This window comes from Miscanthus floridulus, unplaced genomic scaffold (assembly GCF_019320115.1).
Source record: "Miscanthus floridulus cultivar M001 unplaced genomic scaffold, ASM1932011v1 os_1428, whole genome shotgun sequence".
NCBI lineage: Eukaryota > Viridiplantae > Streptophyta > Magnoliopsida > Poales > Poaceae > Miscanthus > Miscanthus floridulus.
Window position 1 is genome coordinate 1 of NW_027097713.1, and position 19086 is coordinate 19086.

General features: G+C 52.2%; 1 pseudogene; it reads left to right on the plus strand.

Annotated features, from left to right (window-relative positions):
* Positions 1 to 609: 609 nt before the first annotated feature.
* Positions 610 to 13185, plus strand: LOC136534028 (disease resistance protein Pik-2-like; annotated as a pseudogene).
* The last annotated feature ends 5901 nt before the right edge of the window (positions 13186 to 19086 follow it).

Below are 19086 nucleotides of genomic sequence, written 5' to 3' on the forward strand. Positions count from 1 at the left end.
CAAGGCACAGATCAAGGCGAGGAGGAGGAGGAGGATCTAGAATCCTGGCAAGTTTACTTCAGAAAGATCCATATTTACTGTGAAAAAAAAAGGGTGCTCAATAGAATCAAGGAAAACTTAAAAAGGATGAAGGTTTATGAAAAGCTTGACAAGATCAAGAGTGATATTCAAACCCGACCACCGAAGGGACAACAAAAGAAGAAGGCAATGGATCAGCAGGACCCAGACGTACATGTACTTCTTAGGATGCTGTTCCAGACATCTGCGGCTGCGTCTCAACAAGACCAATTGAAGAACAAAGACATGCCTAAATTATCAGCATCAGATAAAACCATCACCAAAATAGCCGAGAAGCTTAAGGAGCGTATGGAAGAAGATGAACAAGGAGGAGGAGGAGGCGAAGGGGGAGTTGGGAGAGGAGTAGAAAATGAAGCAATACAAGAAGAAGATTGTGAAGGAGCAGAAAAAGAAATAGTAGAAGAAGAATGTGGAGAAAAAGAAATGACAGAAGAAGAAGGTAGAGATAGAGGTGGGGGAGACATAGTAGAAGAACAAGGAGGAGGTGGCGAAGGGGGGGCTGGGAGAATAGTAGAAAACGAAGAAGTAAAAGAAGAAGATTGTGAAGGAGCAGGAAAAGAAACAGTAGAAGAAAAATGTGGAGGAAAAGAAATAGTAGAAGAACAAGGTGGAGATGGAGGTGGGGGAGACATAGTAGAAGAACGTGGAGGAGGAAGAGGAGAAATATTAGAAGAGCATGGGGGAGGAGGTCGGGAAGAAATATTAGAAGAAGAATACGGAGGAGGAGATGAGGAGGAGGAGGAGGATGACGACGACGACGACAGTTATGATGACGACGACAGTGAAGAAGAAGAGCAGCAGATAGCCCCGATTTATCTCCATAAAGATCAGTATGTACACATCCTGCGGCAAGTGTTCCCGAAGACCATCACTAGCAACAAACCCACATCTAAGCAAGCTACAGAAGAGGATCAAATCAAACAAATGATCGACGAGTCAAAGGAAGAGATCTTACTTGAGCCGCAGGAAGGCAAACATGACAAAATACAAGATACAGCTCAAAACACAGAAGACATTTTCACAGAAATAGTGGACCAGAAAATGGATAAAATCAAGCATGAATTCAAAGAGCAGCTGAAGATCAAAGGGCTCGTGGATGATATTAAACGTCAATTGAAGAAGAAGTGTCCCCTCTTTATCCTCAAAATCGATGAGACGGTGGATCTACCCAGATGGGAGGATACCAGAAATGCTTTGAGCCTGTTAGCATGCAGCGCTGATGTACTGATCGTAACCACCGCAAAGGACATCCAGCAAGCAAAAGAATATTCCCACCCACAGAGTGAACCTATAGACTATTCTCTTGCTGGTCTCTACTATGATACAGTGCTCAAGATTATTAAGCAGCAGAAGGATGAAGAGAACTACGACACCAAGATTTTTCGCAACATCCTGGAGCAGTGTGAGCCAAATGAATTCTGCATGAAGATCTTCACTCATGCTTTGTACGTTAACCCCAAGAGGAGCAATGAGGAGTTAAACAAGCTGCATAAGAACTTACTACAGGCTTCACCAAAATCATCCAACATCATTGCTAAGAAGATGTTCAAGTTCTCTTACACCGATATGCCTAAAGAATACAAGTCCTGTTTGCTGTACCTAGCTATCTTCCCTCCAGGATACAAGATCAGGCGGTCAACTTTGATTGGACGGTGGGTAGCAGAAGGCCTGATATTCAAGGAAGATTGGCCCAGTTCTGTGCACTGGGCCAACCGATGTTTTGATGAGCTCATCAACCGGTACCTTGCTGATCCTGCGGATACTGGTGCTGCAGGAAAGGTCAAGAGCTGCGTGGTAGGTGATCTAGTTCATGGATTCATTACCAAGATAGCCAGAAAACAACATATTGTGGAGACACGTCTGTCACGTCACTTGGCTCGCCACTTCTCCATTTTCAATGATCTGCAACTCCGCAGCTCTGACAAAATTGATGGATTCTTCCAGAGGCTCTCTAAATCATCTCGAGTGTCCCTGCTCAAGGTGCTAGATTTAGAAGGTTGTCAGTGCTTTGGTGGGAAGAACCAACGCTACCTCGAGGACATCTGTAGCAAGATGTTATTGCTCAAGTATTTGAGCCTAAGAGGAACAGATGTTACTCAGCTGCCTAGTAAAATAAACAATCTCCGTGAGCTGGAGGTATTGGATATCCGACAGACCAATGTGCCTATGAATGCCACAACGGATGTCCTGCTCCTGAAGCTGAAGCGTCTGCTTGCTGGTCACACTGATCAGACTCCAAGTAGTTCTGTCCAGATTCCTCATAAGATTGAGAAAATGGTAAACATGGAGGTACTATCTAGTGTTAAGGCCCAGAGCAGTCGAGATTTGAAAGATATTGGAAAGCTTTGGCAGCTAAGGAAGCTCGGAGTGGTTGTCGATGACAACTTCAGTTGCCTCAAGAATTTGCTTCGAGCAATCAGTGATCTACACGAGTGCCTGTGTTCTCTGTCAATCACTATTCCTACAGCTAGAAGCAAGGGTACTCCTTCCAGTCAAAAGTTGCCAACAGCACTCAAACATCGTCCCAAGCTTCTTGAGAGTCTAAGCATCAGCGGAACCACACAGAAGGGGCATCTTCTTCCATTGTTCATCAAAGATGTTAATAACAACCTTGTCAAGCTTACTTTGAGTAGCACCTCACTGTACCAGGTCAATCTTAAGGTCCTTGCCAAGCTGCCTAAATTACAGTTCATCAGGCTCCGCCACATTGAATTCACAGACATAGAGTCACTCATCTTCGAGGAGGATGAATTCAAACATCTCAAGTACCTTCTTGTTGAGGGATCCAGCTTCACTAAAATTAGCTTTAAGGAAGAAGCAGCCTGTATGCTTGAGAAGATGGCTTTGTCTCTCACCAACATAGAGTCTGTTTCTGGAGTTGACGGTCTTGAAAAATTGGAAGAGGTCGAGTTGAGTATGAGCATCAGCAACAAGAAGAAGAACGATACGTTGCTATCATCATTTAACAATGGCAAACAGACAATGGCCAAGCTGACAATTGTCAGTACGTCGCTTGAGCATGGCGATCAAGAAACCCAGAACATTACCTTCAACAAAGGTGAGTTCCGGAAGCTCAAACTTCTTACTGTTGACTGCGCTGCCACCACCGAGGTTGTCTTCACCAGCGGATCTGCTCCTAAGCTCGAGAAAATCGTCTGGTCCTCATCCACGTCTCTTTCTGGTATCGACAACCTGCCAAAATTGATGGAACTCGAGTTCAACGGTGACCTTGTCCCTGAAGTGGTGAAAGAAGCCAGTGAAAATCATAAAAACAAACCTAATCTCAAGCATAATAAACCAGAAATCCAAGACCAAGCAAAAGGAGACGAACAAGAGGACGACGAAGATGCTGCATGGTTCTCACTGTTCTGCTGGAAGAATCAAGTTTGACATGGAGAAGCCTCTCGTTTGATCCCATGGTGTGATTTGTGTGTGATAGTGTGGATAAATTCCGGTTTGTTCTGCTTGTCCATTTGTTTCTGTCTGCTATGCCTGCGCGTTTGTTTGTGTTCTGTGTTGATCTACTCCAACTGTTCACCGTCATCCTGGTTTTCAGAGTCTGTCTTAGTTTCAGTTTCGTCAGTTTCGTCAGTCTAGTTCTTATTCAGAGTTGTAAGCCTGACGCGTGCTGGTTCATGCGGAGGCACGTCCGAGTCCTGCGCGGCTCTTGTGCGGTCGTGGGATGGCACGATCGTAGTGGCGCTCGTGCCGCGCATTCAGGTCCTTTGTATTTTCCTTTATAATATATTGCAATCGATAAACTGAAAAACGCTGCCAGTTGACAGCACCAAACCTGCTGAGTTCATCTGAGTTTTCTGAGTGCGTCTCTCATAGTTCGCCGGCGGTGAGAAACTTCCGGCGAGCTCCAACAATTGGTATCAGATCGGTTAGCGTTCTGGGTGTGACACGATGTCCGTCCACTCCTTCTCCGATCAGCGCCGATCCTCGGATCGAATCGCTCTCACTCGCCGCCGCCGTGCCGCCGGGGGCCGGGTGTCGCAATCGCCTGGTCCGCGCCACGGACGTCGCGGAGGGATCATCGTCGAGCGCATCATCAAGGAGACCGGGCTAGTCCAGTACCCCATGCTCACGCGCTGCTGATGAAAGTGGACATGGAGGCAGCTGGAATCTGGCAAGCCATCGCGACGACAGACTGGCCATGGCCGCCAGCCTGCACTCGGTTCCCCCAGAGATGCACTCCTCGCTCTCTCGTAAGCGCACCGCGCGTTCGGCTTTGGAGGCGGTGAAGAACTGAAGAGCGTGTGCGTTGGCATCGATCGCGTCCGCGAAGCCACGGCAAGGCAGCTTCTGAAGGAGTTCGGCGAGATCACCTTCAAGGAGGGCGAGAATGTCAACGACTTCTCCCTCCGGATCACCGGCCTCGCCAACAACATCATCCGCATCGTCGGCATCGACATGGACGACGCGGACGTCGTCAAGAAGATGCTCCACCTCCAGGTAGTCCCTGAACACCGGAACAGATCGCTTACTCGATCGAGACGCTGCTCGACGTCAACACGAAAACCTCTCCATCGAGGAGGTGACCGGGCGCCTACGCGCCATCGAGCAGCGGAAGAAGAAGCCGGCAGCGACATCATCTTCAACCGTCGACAAGCAAGGCCGTCTGCTCCTCACGGAGGAGTGGATGGCCCGGCTCAAACTTCTCTAGAGTGGAGAAAGCTCCGGCAACTCCTCCGGCAGCGCCAACAAGAAGCGCGGTAAGACCCGGCGCGGCGGCGGAGGCGGAGGCGGAGGTGGCTGTGATGGCAAGAGTCGTGAGTGCTCCGGCCGGAAAATCCCAGGAGAGGACAAACGACAAATGCCTGAACTGCAGCATCCACTAGGCGTCTAGGCCAAAGATTGCCGGAAGCCGAAGAAAGAGGCAAGGAGCAGGCCCATGTCGCCGAAGGCGAGGAAGAAGAAGAGCAGGCGCACGCCACCGGGTCCTCTTCCCCCTTCGATGTGGGCACCGCGCCCTTCCTCCGGTTCCGCCGCGCCTTCCTCATCCTCTTCCCCCTCGCGTCCGGTGAGTAGCTAGCGCGCCCCTCCGATCTCCTGCCTTTGTCGAGCCGCCGTGCCTCTACCACTGCAGTGGTTGAAGGGATCCATTCCGTTTTCGGGGAGGATGAGTTCGTGCGGTGTGGGATTGGCAGGGAGCAGATGGCCGCGCGCCTTGCCTCTACCACTGCAGCTGCGCTGTTCCCCGGTGCCATTTCTGGCGTTATCTCTGACAAAATGTAAGGTTTGGTGATGAATGCTTCTGCTCAATTTGTCAGTTGTGTGAGACGAGTCTTCGTTTGGAGTTTAGAGTATGAATTTATGTTAGGTGGTGTAACATGTTGCATAGCCTGTTAAAATCCTCCAGTATTGTTTGGTGTCATATTGCAGTGCATTTCAAATTAGTCTTTGATCTGAGATCTGATTCCGGTGTTTAAACGGAGTAACTGACTAATAAGGTGCTGTTAATGAGCCTCAGTTTTTAGGTTGAAGGCTTGAAGCCACTTCATGATTAGTAGTACTTGGTACATGGTAGATTTTTCTGTTTACAAATTTCAGTTTGAACTAGATCAGATGCCAATTGAAGGACCATGGCCTAGAGATCTCGCCGTGGTCTTGTACTGGAGTAGGCTTACCATTTTCATTTTGTGACGGGAGAGTGATTGAGAACCAACATCTGCACCTATGTTTCTGAATCCAGCAGTGGTGTAAATTTCCCGTTATCATACCACCTAATTACTAGCTACTATTTTTTCATGTCATATGACCCTTGTGCCTCCACGACAACTACGGGACCTAAAACTGTGTGTTTGGGTACAATATAAAGATCCTGAAGATTAGTATATAGCTAATACGTAGATAATTTGTAGTTCTATGCATTACTTGTTAGTTGTTAGCCTAGACTGGTGCCTCTTGATGAAGTTTGGATGATATATTAGGCTGGTAGGAATTGCATGAAGATCTTTACTCATGCTTTGAACGTTAATCCCAAGAGGAGCAATGAGGAGCTAAACAAGCTGCATAAGAACTTATTACAGGCTTCACCAAAATCATCATCAGATATCATTGCTAGGAAGATGTTCATGTTCTCTTACACCGATATGCCTAAAGAATACAAGTCCTGCTTGCTGTACCTAGCTATCTTCCCTCCAGGATACAAGATCAGGCGGTCAACCTTGATTGGACGGTGGGTAGCAGAAGGCCTGATATGCAAGGAAGGTTGGCCCAGTTCTGTGCGCCAGGCCAACCGATGTTTTGATGAGCTCATCAGCCGGTGCCTTGTTGATCCTGCTGAAACTGGTGCTGCAGGAAAGGTCAAGTGTCAAGGGCGTCGAACCCTCGACGCGCAGGGCCTCGGCTACGAAGCTCGTAGCCTTCGGCCGTCTTCTCCGGTGAGGTTATGCCCCTCTACCGCAGGTTTGAGATTAGATGGGAGATAGGATAATAATCTTGCTTAAATTCCCTCAAGTCCGGTTACAATAATATATATATAGCCTTGCGGCTGCCAACAAAAGGAAAACCAACTCCTACTCTTAAGGTAACAAATAGATGCTAATAATAATAAGGAAACTAATCCTGATAACTTTCCAACTGAGGCCTCCTAGCCACGTCACGCATGACCGGCCTCGCTGGGCGCGTTTCGCGCCTGGGCCGCGCGCTCGGCCGCCCTGCGAATGTCGCGGGCGCGCCTGCGCCGGGCGTACACCCGCCCGCACATGACATCTCTCCCCGCCTCGAAGTCCAGCTCGTCCTCGAGCTGAAACGAAGGAAACCGAGTGCGGAAATCGTCGAGGTCTTCCCAGGAGGCTGCAGCGGGGTCGTGACCCTCCCATTCGACGAGGACTTGGCGAACTCCACGAGCCAGGCGGCCCTGGGTCACCCGCGATGGCGTAGGCACGACGGCACCGTTGGAGAGGGGCGGCAACGCCGGTGGAGCAGCTGGCGGTAACCCCACAAACTTCTTGAGGACGCCCACGTGGAACACATCGTGGAGACGGGCATCCGGTGGTAGCTCCAGGCGCACGGCCGCCTCATTGATGACCTCGGTGACCTTATACGGGCCAACGAAGCGCGGCTTCAGCTTGCCACGCACCGCACGGGGCATGGACGCAGCAGGACGCTGCCGGAGACGCAGCAGCGCCCAGTCCCCAATGGTGAAGACGACGCGACGATGATGCTGATCGTAGACGCGCTTCTGGACCGCCTGGGCCTGCTCTAGACGGACACGAATGTCGTCCAGGAAGGCGGCCCTCTCCTCCATCTCTTGAGCGACGGCCGCGACCCGAGCTTCGCCCTGCTCGTAGGACCGAATGGTCGGCGGGTCTCTGCCGTAAACCACGTGGAATGGGGTCTCACGCAGGGACGACTGATAGGCGGTGTTGTAGGTGTACTCCGCCCACGGCAGCCACCGGATCCACTGGCGGGGGCGATCGCCGGTGAAACAGCGCAGGTACATGACGATGACCCGATTGGCGGCCTCCGTCTGGCCGTCCGTCTGTGGGTGGAAGGCGGAGGACATGTATAGCTTTGTCCCTGTGAGGCGCATGAGCTCCTGCCAGAACGCCGATGTGAAGACTGGGTCGCGGTCCGACGTGATGGACTGCGGCACCCCGTGGAGGCGGACGATGTCGGCGAAGAAGGCGTTGGCGACGGACTCGGCAGTGTAGGGATGTGCCAAAGGAATAAAATGGCAGTACTTGCTGAAGCGATCCACCACGGAGAGGATGACCGTCTTGCCCTGGACCTTGGGAAGCGCCTCGATGAAGTCGATGCCAAGGTCGGCCCAGACCGCCGATGGCACCGGCAGCGGCTGCAGCAGGCCGGCCGGCTGCAGGTGGTCAGCCTTGTACTGCTGGCAGGTGACGCAGGCCTTGACGAATTCCTGCACCAAAGCACGCATGTTGGGAAAATGAAAGTCGCGGCGGAGGCGATGGAGGGTGCGGTGGATCCCTTCGTGACCGTCATTGTGGACGGCGGCCACAATCTCCTGCAGCAGCGGCGACGCCGGCGGGATGTACAGGCGCCCTGCATGGGCGACCATGCCATCCACCAGCGCCCACGGCGCAGAACGGGCGCCCGACCGTAGCTCGTCATGCATGGCGACCAAGGCCGGATCCGTGGCCTGGGCGTGACGGAGACGGTCGACAAAGTCAAAGCGAGGAGCGGATATGGCCAGCAGCGACCCGTCCTCCTGATCGCGCCGCGAGAGAGCGTCGGCGACGACGTTGGTGGCGCCTGACCGGTATTCCACCGAGAAATCGAACCCGAGGAGCTTGCCGACCCAATGATGCTGGGGGATCGTAGCGAGGCGCTGGTCGAGGAGGTACTTGAGGCTGTAGTGATCTGTCTGGACTATGAAGCGCCGCCCCCAAAGGTACGGCCACCAGTGCCGGACCGCCTGGACCAGCCCGATCAGTTCGCGCTCGTATGCGGCGAGCGAGGAGTGGCGGGGCGCCACCGGCCGGCTGAAGAACGCGACGGGGTGGCCCTCCTGGACCAGCACGGCGCCGAACCCGGACGTAGAGGCGTCACACTCGACGATGAAGAGCTTGTCGAAGTCGGGCATGGCGAGCACGGGCGCCGTCGTCACAGCGGCCTTGAGAGCCGCGAACGCCGCTGCGGTGGAGTCGTCCCACGAGAAGCCATCCTTCTTGAGCAGGCCCGTCAGCGGTGCCGCAATTGTCCCATAATTGTGGACGAACTTGCGGTAGTATCCGGCGAGGCCGAGGAAGCCGCGCACCGCCCGGGGGGAGCGAGGCGTGGGCCAGTCAACGATCGCCTGGACCTTCGCCGGGTCCATGGCCACCCCAGCCGCCGAGATGATGTGGTCGAGGTATGCCACGCTGGGCGCCCCGAAGGAGCACTTGGACCGCTTGACGAACAACTGGTGGCGGCGGAGTGTATCGAGGACGGTCCGGAGGTGTCGCAGATGGTCCGCCCACGTCGTGCTATAAATCAAAATATCGTCAAAAAATACCAGAACGAAGCGGCGGAGGAACGGCCGGAGCACATCATTCATCAGGGCTTGAAAGGTCGCCGGGGCGTTGCACAGACCGAACGCCATGACCAGGAACTCGTACAAGCCGTCATGGGTGCGGAACGCCGTCTTGTGGATGTCCTCTGGGCGCATGCGGACTTGGTGATAGCCCGAGCGCAGGTCCAGCTTGGAGAAGAACTGAGCCCCGTGGAGCTCGTCGAGGAGCTCGTCGACCACCGGGATGGGAAAAGCATCCTTGACTGTCCGCGCGTTCAGCGCCCTGTAGTCGACGCAGAAACGCCACGACCCGTCCGGTTTCTTGACGAGGAGGACGGGCGACGAGAATGGGGAGTCGCTCTGGCGGACGATGCCCTGCTCCATCATGGCGGCGCACTGGCGTTCCAGTTCATCCTTGTGGGCCGCCGGGTACCGGTAGGGTCGGACGGCCACCGGTTGCGCGTCTGGCTTGAGCATGATGCGATGGTCGTGCGCGCGCACAGGGGGCAGACCGGTCGGGTCGGCGAAGACCCCCCCGTACGCGAGCAGCAGCGTCTCGAGGAGGGAGTCGGTGTCGAGTGTCGCGCGCAGTGCCGGAGACGACGGTGGGGCGACGCTAGTCTAGGAGAAAGTGCGGCCGCGGCGCTGAAACGACAGGCGCTGGCGGCTGAGGTCCCAGACGACGGCCCCGAGCGCGCCGAGCCAGTGTGTGCCGAGGACGATGTCGTACCCTGCCAACGGCATGACGTAGAGGTCGGCCGGGAACGACTCGCCGTCGACGCGCAGGGGCGCGGCGCGGAGGACGCCCGCGCACGCGACGCGCTCCCCGTTGGCGACCAGCGCCGTAAGGCGGGGGCGCTGGTGGAGGGGCAGGCCGGAGCGCCTTGCTGCGTCTTCCGCGATGTAGTTGTGCGTGCTGCCCGAGTCGAGGAGAGCCACGAGCCTAAGGGACCCTAGGCCCACCGTGATCTGCATGGTGCCCGCCATCGGCACCCCCGCCAGCGCCTGCAGGGAGAAACAGGGCGCCGCGGCGTTGTCCACGACGGCGGCGTCCTCGCCCTCTGCTTCCAGTTCGACCCCTTCGACGAAGAAGATGCGCCTGCAGAAGCGGTTATGGCCACGGGTGTACCTCTCATTGCAGTTGAAACACAAACCGAGGCGACGGCGGTCGGCCATCTCCTCCTGCGTAAGACGGCGCTGGGAGCCCTCGGGTCGGCCCGGCTGCGCAGCCGCCGGCGGTGCAGGGAGAGTCAGGAGGGGCGGCGGGCCCGGCAGGCCGGCTCTGGCCGCGGCCGGTGGAGGCGGTGGTGGCCCGCGCGCGCCTGCTCTCGGGGGAGGAAGCGTCGGTCGGTCCAGCTCCATCAATTCGACCTGGCGGGCGAGGCTGATAGCGGCGACGAGGGTGTCCGGATGATGGATCCGGACGGCGTTGCTGAGCGGAGGTCCGAGGCCGCCGGTGAAGAGTTGGACTCGCTGCGCCTCGTCGAGCCGGCCAGCGCGAGGGATCAAGGCCTGGAACCGGTTGGCATACTCCTCCACGGCGCCGGAGCGGCGGCACTGCGCCAACTCAAACATGGGGGCCGAGCGCAGGGGGGGACCGAAGCGCAGGTCCAGGAGATCCTTGAAATTCCCCCAGGACGGCGTGCCTTCGTCCTCCTGCAGCTGGATGAACCACAGCTGTGCGGCGTCGTCCAAGTGGTAGGCCGCCATGCGCACGCGCTCCTCCGGCATGGTGAGATGTTGCCGGAAGTACGCCTCGCACTTGTGGAGGAACGGCATGGGGTCGGACGTGCCATCATAGTGGGGAAAATCCCACTTCTTGTGCTTCGGATGGAACTCGAGATCGCGCTGATTGTTGGCGCGCCGGTTGTCGGAGCTCTCAGCCGTGGGCGCCTTCTCCTTGAGTGAGGCGACATCGGCCTCCAGGGTGGAGATCTTGGCGGACACCTTCTTCATCTCGTTGAAGAGATCGGTCAGGGAAGGCTCGGCCATGGTCGGCGACTGACTGGGCGCGGAGGGTGGGCTGTTGGTGGGCGGCGGCTGGTGGCGGGAGGGTGCTGGCGCGGCGGGCTGTGAACGCGAAGAGGATGAGCGGCTGACCACTGATACCAGGCTGTCAAGGGCGTCGAACCCTCGACGCGCAGGGCCTCGGCTACGAAGCTCGTAGCCTTCGGCCGTCTTCTCCGGTGAGGTTATGCCCCTCTACCGCAGGCTTGAGATTAGATGGGAGATAGGATAATAATCTTGCTTAAATTCCCTCAAGTCCGGTTACAATAATATATATATAGCCTTGCGGCTGCCAACAAAAGGAAAACCAACTCCTACTCTTAAGGTAACAAATAGATGCTAATAATAATAAGGAAACTAATCCTGATAACTTTCCAACTGAGGCCTCCTAGCCACGTCACGCATGACCGGCCTCGCTGGGCGCGTTTCGCGCCTGGGCCGCGCGCTCGGCCGCCCTGCGAATGTCGCGGGCGCGCCTGCGCCGGGCGTACACCCGCCCGCACATGACATCAAGAGCTGCGTGGTAAGTGATCTAGTCCATGGATTCATTACCAAGATGGCCAGAAAACAACATATTTTGGAGACATGTCTGTCACATCACTTGGCTCGCCACTTCTCCATTTTCAATGATCTGCAACTCTGCAGCTCTGACAAAATTGATGGATTCTTCCGGAGGCTCTCTAAATCATCTCGAGTGGAGACACGTCTGCTCAAGGTGCTAGATCTAGAAGGTTGTAAGTGCTTTGGTGGGAAGAACCAACGCTACCTCGAGGACATCTGTAGCAAGATGTTATTGCTCAAGTATCTTAGCCTAAGAGGAACAGCTGTTACTCAGCTGCCCAGTAAAATCAACAATCTCCGTGAGCTGGAGGTATTGGATATCCGACAAACTAAGGTGCCTCCACATGCAACAGCAAATATCCTGCTCTTGAAGCTGAAGCGTCTGCTTGTTGGTCACATCGATCTGAATAATAATCCAAGCGATTTTGGCTCTAGTGGCCGGATTCCTCACGGGATCGACAAAATGGTAAACATGGAGGTACTATCTAATGTCAAGGCCCAGCGCAGTCATGACTTAAAAGATATTGGAAAGCTATGGCAGCTGAGGAAGCTAGGTGTGGTCATCAACGATAAGGATAGTCACCTTAAGAATTTGCTTCAGACGGTCAGTGACCTGCATGAGTGCCTCCGTTCTCTGTCAATCACTACTAATCCTGTAGCCACACCCACACCATGCAAGGCGGGTACTCCTCCTAGTGCAGATGAGTTACCTCATAACATTGGCTCTCTCTTAAAAAACAACCCCAAGATTCTTAGTCTAAGCATCAGGGGAACCATGCACAAGGGGCGTCTTCTTCCATTGTTCGTAAATGGTTGTGACAACAAATTTGCCAAGGTGGTGAACCAAGATGATCTGGAAGTCGTCCTTGCGAAGCTGCCAATGTTACGGTGTGTCAGGCTCCAAGACATTACATGCACCAATACCGAGCACAAGCTCATGCTCACCTTCAAGAAGGAAGAATTCATGTCTTAAGTATCTTCTCGTTGAGGGCTCGGACTTGACTAAAATCACTTTTGAGGAAGGATCAGCCTGTGAACTTGAGAAGATGGTTCTGTCTTTCACCAGCGCAGGTTCTATTTCTGGACTTGACCGGCTTCCAAAATTGGAAGAGCTTGAGTTGAACAACAGCTTCTGTGGCAGGTTGCTATCATCATTTGACAATGCCGCACAAATAGCCAAGTTGACTCTTCGTGGTACAGAAATAGGGCCTGATGCTCTACAAATCCTCACCAAGAATCCAAATATACGCTGTCTTGTGCTCTTGGACAAGTCTTTTGGTGGAAGACACAACAAGATTATATTTAAAAAAGATGAGTTCTTATGGCTCAACCTTCTTGTTGTTAACTGCTCAGCCATCACCAACATCGTCTTCACCAGCGGATCTGCTCCTAGGCTCGAGAAGGTTGTCTGGTCCTCTAGCACATGTCTCTCCGGCATCGACGAACTTCCCAGATTGAAGGAGCTCGAGTTCAACGGTGCACAAGTCCCTGATGAGGTGAGGAAGGCCATTGAAAAACATAAAAACAATCCTAGTCTTAAACTTAATGGACCAGAAAAGGAAGACTAAGCAAAAAGAGATGAACAAGAGGACGGCGACGACGCTGCAAGGTTCTCACTATTCTGCTGCTAGAAACAAGCTTGATTCTGGAGAAGCCTCTCCTTTGATCCCATGGTGTGGTTTGTGTCGATTAATTCCTATTTGCCTTTGCTCTGCTTGTCTATTAGTTTCTGTCTGCTGCGCCTGCATGCACGTTTGTGTGCTGCACATGTTTGAACTGAGTGCCTTGTGTTTGTGGTTGAGCATAATGGCTGTGCCTATGCTCACAGATTTACACCGAGTGCCTATGTTTATTGTCTGTGTCAACCATCAGGCTACATAGATGGTTTTGTGTAATAAGTGCAATGTTTGTGCACACATTTGACATCTTATTAATGTACCGTTGTGCTATATTATACAGTAATAGCTCATCAATCATGTGCTCTAGCATTGCTTAAAATATTATCTTTACTTCTTCTGTCTGTTTATTTCCTAGCACAATACCCATTTAAGTATAGTATAATCTCTATCTGGTTGTGATAAATTTAGTGAAATGGTGTAAGGTGTGCTCAGGATCGTGGTCCCGTGGCTCCGGTGAAATGGATTGATGGACTAGTTCAGTTAACAGGAATACCTTATTTTGTAACACTCAGTTAATTTCATCACTTGCACTGCATCTTACAATACTCAGTTAATTTCATCACTTGCACTACATCTTACAATTCTCCTGCACAAGGCAAGTATGAACATCAACGATGTCATTGGTACAATAAGAACTGAAATAGGATATGCATCTAGTTTTGACAAGCAAAACAAAGAAAATGTCGAAGTTGTATATTCCACTAGCTTAGATCTCACAGCATGTCTCCCACACGAAACAAGATCATAAAGCATTAGTATGGATGAGCTACTCAAATTTGAGCTAATTTATCGTTGTACATCCTAGCAACTAGCATAATGATAGAGATCTACTATATATTGGTGAGCAAAGGCATTGGCCAAACAATAACTTCACAAGACATTCAGGCAGAGAGCATTCACGTCAGAAACTCAGTCATCTGAAGACAAATTAAAAGAGAGCTGAAGGAAAACAAACAAGGAAGGAGCACCTGCTTCTCTGTAGGACTGTGCAGGCTACAGCCTACAGGACTTGCCGAGTTGGTCGCATGTCCGCTGGCCGCGGTTGCGGCTGGCCGCCCCCACTTACGCGCATCCAGCACAGTAGATACTAGCCGCGCCACCGCCCAGGCGGCCACCTCCTTATTCGATTTGCCACGCATGCGAGATGGGGGACGAGCTGCTCGCGGTGATGCTTCTGGACCAGCGCCTCGGCCTCAACTGAAAGTCTGAAACGAAGAACGGAGGGAGGGAGGGAACCTCGACTCCTCGACTGCTTCAAGCTGAAAGGCCTGGGCGTGTGACCGCACTGACCATTGATCTCTCTCCCTCTCTCTACAGCACGAATCTTCATGTAATATTTCTCCACTTAAGTACGTACTAACTAACTACGGCTCTGTTCGTTTAGCTGACAAAGCAGGCTGAAAATACTTTTCGTTGATTTATTTTGAGAGAAAAATAATACTATATCATAGCTGATAAGCCAGGCTCACAAGCGAACGGGATATCCACCTGTCATAAATCTCAAAACAACATGGATGACTTAGAGAAATCAACTCTCTATTTCACACGTCCACCGTCTCACTCTTCTTCAGCACCTGCTAAATTTTAGCCAGCTTCTACAATTTGACATACTGAGTCGGCATAAGCAAAGCGGTAGTGCTGGCACCCGGACGTCTGGACGTCCGCGTCTACACTCCGCCATGCTACGTTCGCGCGCTCACGCGGGGCCTGCATCACCAAGAAGTTGCCTGCACCGCCAGACCACACGCAGGAACCACTCACGCCCCCTCCGCTTCCCACACGCATGCACAACGACGCACCAGCAACTGCAGTAGGAGGCTACTATGGCATGTGGGTCCTATGACAACATGTGCAATACCAGATCTACTTTTACAACTTCTAGATGAAACACTTGCAATTGCAGCATATGTGTGAAACAGCTAAAACACTTACAATATAAGTCTGAAACACTTGCAAAATACATAAAAACACTTAAAGGCCATTGCAAAACATATGCAACATCCAGATAAAACACTTGCAACATATGTCTGAAAACAGATGAAACATTTGGAACAGACGCCTGTAACATACGTGTATAGTCATTGCAACGTATGCAGCATCCCGATCTACTTTTGCAACATCCATATGAACACACTTGCAACATACATTTGAAACATCTGAAACACTTGAAACATACACTTCTAACATGCATGCGCTTTCAGCAAAACCTGGCAGGTGGGCGGGCAAAGCGCTGCACGGTGACATCTAGCGCTAGGTCACGGTGGAGGGGGAGGATGGTAGCGGGCCGACAGCAACGCTGCCCCCAGCCATAGGGCGGGTACGGTGCCCCCAGCGAGCAGCACCCGTGGTGGAGGCAACCGCGGCCTCCCACAGCAAGGTGCCCCCGTGCTAGAGAAGGACATGGTGAGGCGCCCCTGCACTAGAGAAGACGAGCAGCGGGCGGGCGACATAGTGCAACAGTGAGGAACACACGACCGTCCGGGGAAATGTCCTTTTTTCCCTAGTCCGATGGAACGGACGTCCGCACCTGAGGATTTCCATAAGCAAAGTCACACCTATCATCATATAAGAATATTAAACCGAAATAAGAGTCTGAACCCAAATAGGCGTGTCGGGTTCATAAACCCGAGGTCCCTCGTGGACCAGTTTCCCAACAAAAGCTTAGCCCAAGCAGACAGCGAGCAACTCATGGGATCGCCCAAGTATCTGAACAATAGGCTAGAGGGGCGATCCAATCACCGACCGAAAGGTCTGGCCGAGGAAGAGCGGCACCCGTTCTCCGACTCCGGCCCACCTCTCCGACCGGAGCGCTCGCTCCAACTCCAGCCGCCTTAGGACGGCCTCTCCGACCGGAAGGCCTGGCCAAAATGCTACTTCTGACTCCGACCCCACGTCTCCAACCGAGGGTACGCCAAAGCCCTGCTCACTGCTCTTCTCCGACTGGCGCAACCGGAGCCGACTGGGACCAACCGACCGGGGACGCTGTCGATGTTTCACCACCGATAGCCTGCCACGGGGGTACCCGGGGCAGTATGTTCAGGCTTCGGCGTATGCTGAACTCGATGGTTAATGCAAGAGACAGTCGATTTATCCTGGTTCAGGCCCTCGATCGTGGATCGAGTAATAACCTTACGTCCAGTCGGCGTTAGCCTTTGCGTTGGATTGATTGTGATATGTTGCGTTGTACAATTGTCGTCTTCTCGTCCAGGAGCCCTGCCCTCCTTTATATAGTCAGGAGGTCAGAGTCCTAGTCAGTTTATAATGAGAGTTACTAGTAGGATTACTGAATAGTACTACTACTAGGATTACAAGGGAAGAATTCTAGTTAGACTAGATCTTCTCTTTCCTTTGTGGGGTATCCTGTGGGTCCCGTATCGACAAGCCCCCCGAGCACTTCATGGTTGAGCTCTGAAAGTCTCGTTTTGCTTTTTCAGGTCTTGATGAGTAGTAACAAAACGTCATCCGAGTGCTTTCTGGAGTGAAACCTTGTAGCGCTTCTTGGGACCTTCGAGTGGTGAGTGCTTTTTTGAAAAAAGTATGTCCATCTGGTTGTAGCCCCCGAGCCTCTTGCTATTTGGAACAAGTAGCTGGAGGGTCTTGTCTTGAAGTTGCTCCGTTTGTTCGTTGAAGTTTTATCAAAAGGAACTCGAATATGGCTCGTTCCGGGTTCTTTTTGTCGTAATGTCTTGAAGTGGTCCGTGTTGAAGAAGTCTTTTGGTGACATGCGCTTTTTCGAAGAAAAAGTGCACTCACTGAGTGTAGCCCCCGAGCCTCTTGCTATTTGAAACAAAAAGTTGGAGGGTCTTGAATCTTTATGTTGTTTGAAAATTTATGTTCTGAAGTAGTTCCTGAGAGTTGGGTTATATCATCATTTGAGTAGTTTTGTGGCATCTTTTCGAAGCAGCCCTTTAGTCTTGGATTAGACCATCATCCAAGTAGTTTCGCAGCATGCAGCCTCCGAGCTTATTTCCTTACTGTTTTGTTCTGGAAGAACTCGGATGCGAGGTCTTGGCGTATTCTTTGATAGTCTGCTGTTGTCAGAGGTAGTTGTATGGTGGTGGTTGAGTGTAAATGCCTTTTGTTCACGGGTTGTACTGTGCTGGTATATTCTTCCGAATATGCCTGTCTTCGAGTACTGTTCTCTCTCGCCTGAGTCATCCATTATTGAGTCCTGTTTTTTCACTGTGCCCTTTGTTAGGCTTATTTCGTTGGTACTCCTAGTCCATGTGCGCCGCTCCTTTGGTCTATAAATACTGTCCCGGAGTGCTTGTTTTCATCCATCGGACATTCTGTTTAAACCTTCGTGGTCATGAACATGGTAGTTTGTGAAGTAGAGCAGCCCCCAGGCATATTTTGTAGTTCCTTTGTGTCTTGTCGTAGTTGGAGGAAGTCTTGTGATAGGGATTAGAGGTAGGCTAATCCCGCGACAGCATTATGCCAGGATGTACGTGGCGGTAGTTGGAAGAAGTCTTGTGATGTGGGCTTCGTTCCTTCATCTGGTAGTTCTGGGTTGATCCTCGTCGCCTGTCTTGAGACTGTCCGGTGCAGATCAACACCATATCCAGCATCACATCAGTCTTGGGTAGACAGATGCCCGTCGACCTTCTCTGCTCCATGTTGCCCTGCCGTGCTGCCGATTTCCGCCTTGGATGCACTGCGTCCGTCCTTTGAAGAAAACAGTGTAGCTGATGGCGGTTTGTCCTTCCGAGTAGTAATTTGGGACACGTAGTCGTTCCAGAGCCTAGCCGTGTCCGTGTTCCTCTTTGCTACTTTGCTTTTTGTGGTACCGAGTTCGTTGGGTCTTGTAAGATTTGTAATCTTTTATTTTTAAAGCCACTTGTAATGGAACGAATCTTGTCTTCTGAGTTGTCTTTTACTTTTCTGCTGTGATCCCTGTTCATTCATAAGATTACCGAGTTCTTTCTTAAATAACCGGGTTCCTTTGTTCCTTGTGAGGTAGCCCTTTCTTTCTTCTTGGTTCGACGAGTTGTTCTTGTAGCGATCTGATAGCCCTGCCGTGGTGTTGGACGGATAAGTCTGAAATCTGCCCGTTGGTTTGTACCGTTGTGTGGATTTGTGCCCTCCGTCGTTTTAGCTGCGTCGGTAAATGGACCGTTGTGTTCTCACACTGTGTTTTAACGGGCCTTGTGGGCCGTTTGTATCACTGAAAAATCTATTTAAAGACCTTTTATCTTCCTTTCCCTTGCTGCCCAGCTCTTGCCTTTAAACCCTAGTTTTCAGAAATCCGCCGCCATCATCGTCGCCGTCACCCGAGCACCATCATCCTAGCTTCATCTTCCTTAGTGCCTTTTTTGCTTCCACCCGTTCATGGGAAAGAAGAAAACCGCAAGCAAGTCCCAGGCGACCTTCATGGACGAGGAGTCATCCCTTTCTTTGATCGAAAACCAGGAGTTCGTGGCCATGAGGGCTGCTCAGAAGGTTTGGCCGGCTCCAACAACAAGCGAAGACCAGCTGCGCGAGCTCGTTAGCGACGGCTTGATCCAAAGCAAAGTCATCGCTGAATGGAGAGTTCCGGGCGAGCATCGCGTTCCAGCTTCGGGTCCTGGTGAGATTGTCCTCTTCGTTTCCTTTGTCCGCGCCAGACTTTGCCTTCCTGCTTCTGCCTTCCTTCATCAGTTTCTTGGTTATTTCGGGGTTAGTCTGAACCATCTAACCCCTAATGCCGTTCTCCATCTTTCTGTTTTTGTTCATCTTTGTGAAGCTTTCCTTGGAATTCCTCCTTCTCTATCTCTTTTTCGCTTTTTCTTTCGTCTGAAACCTCAACCCCGC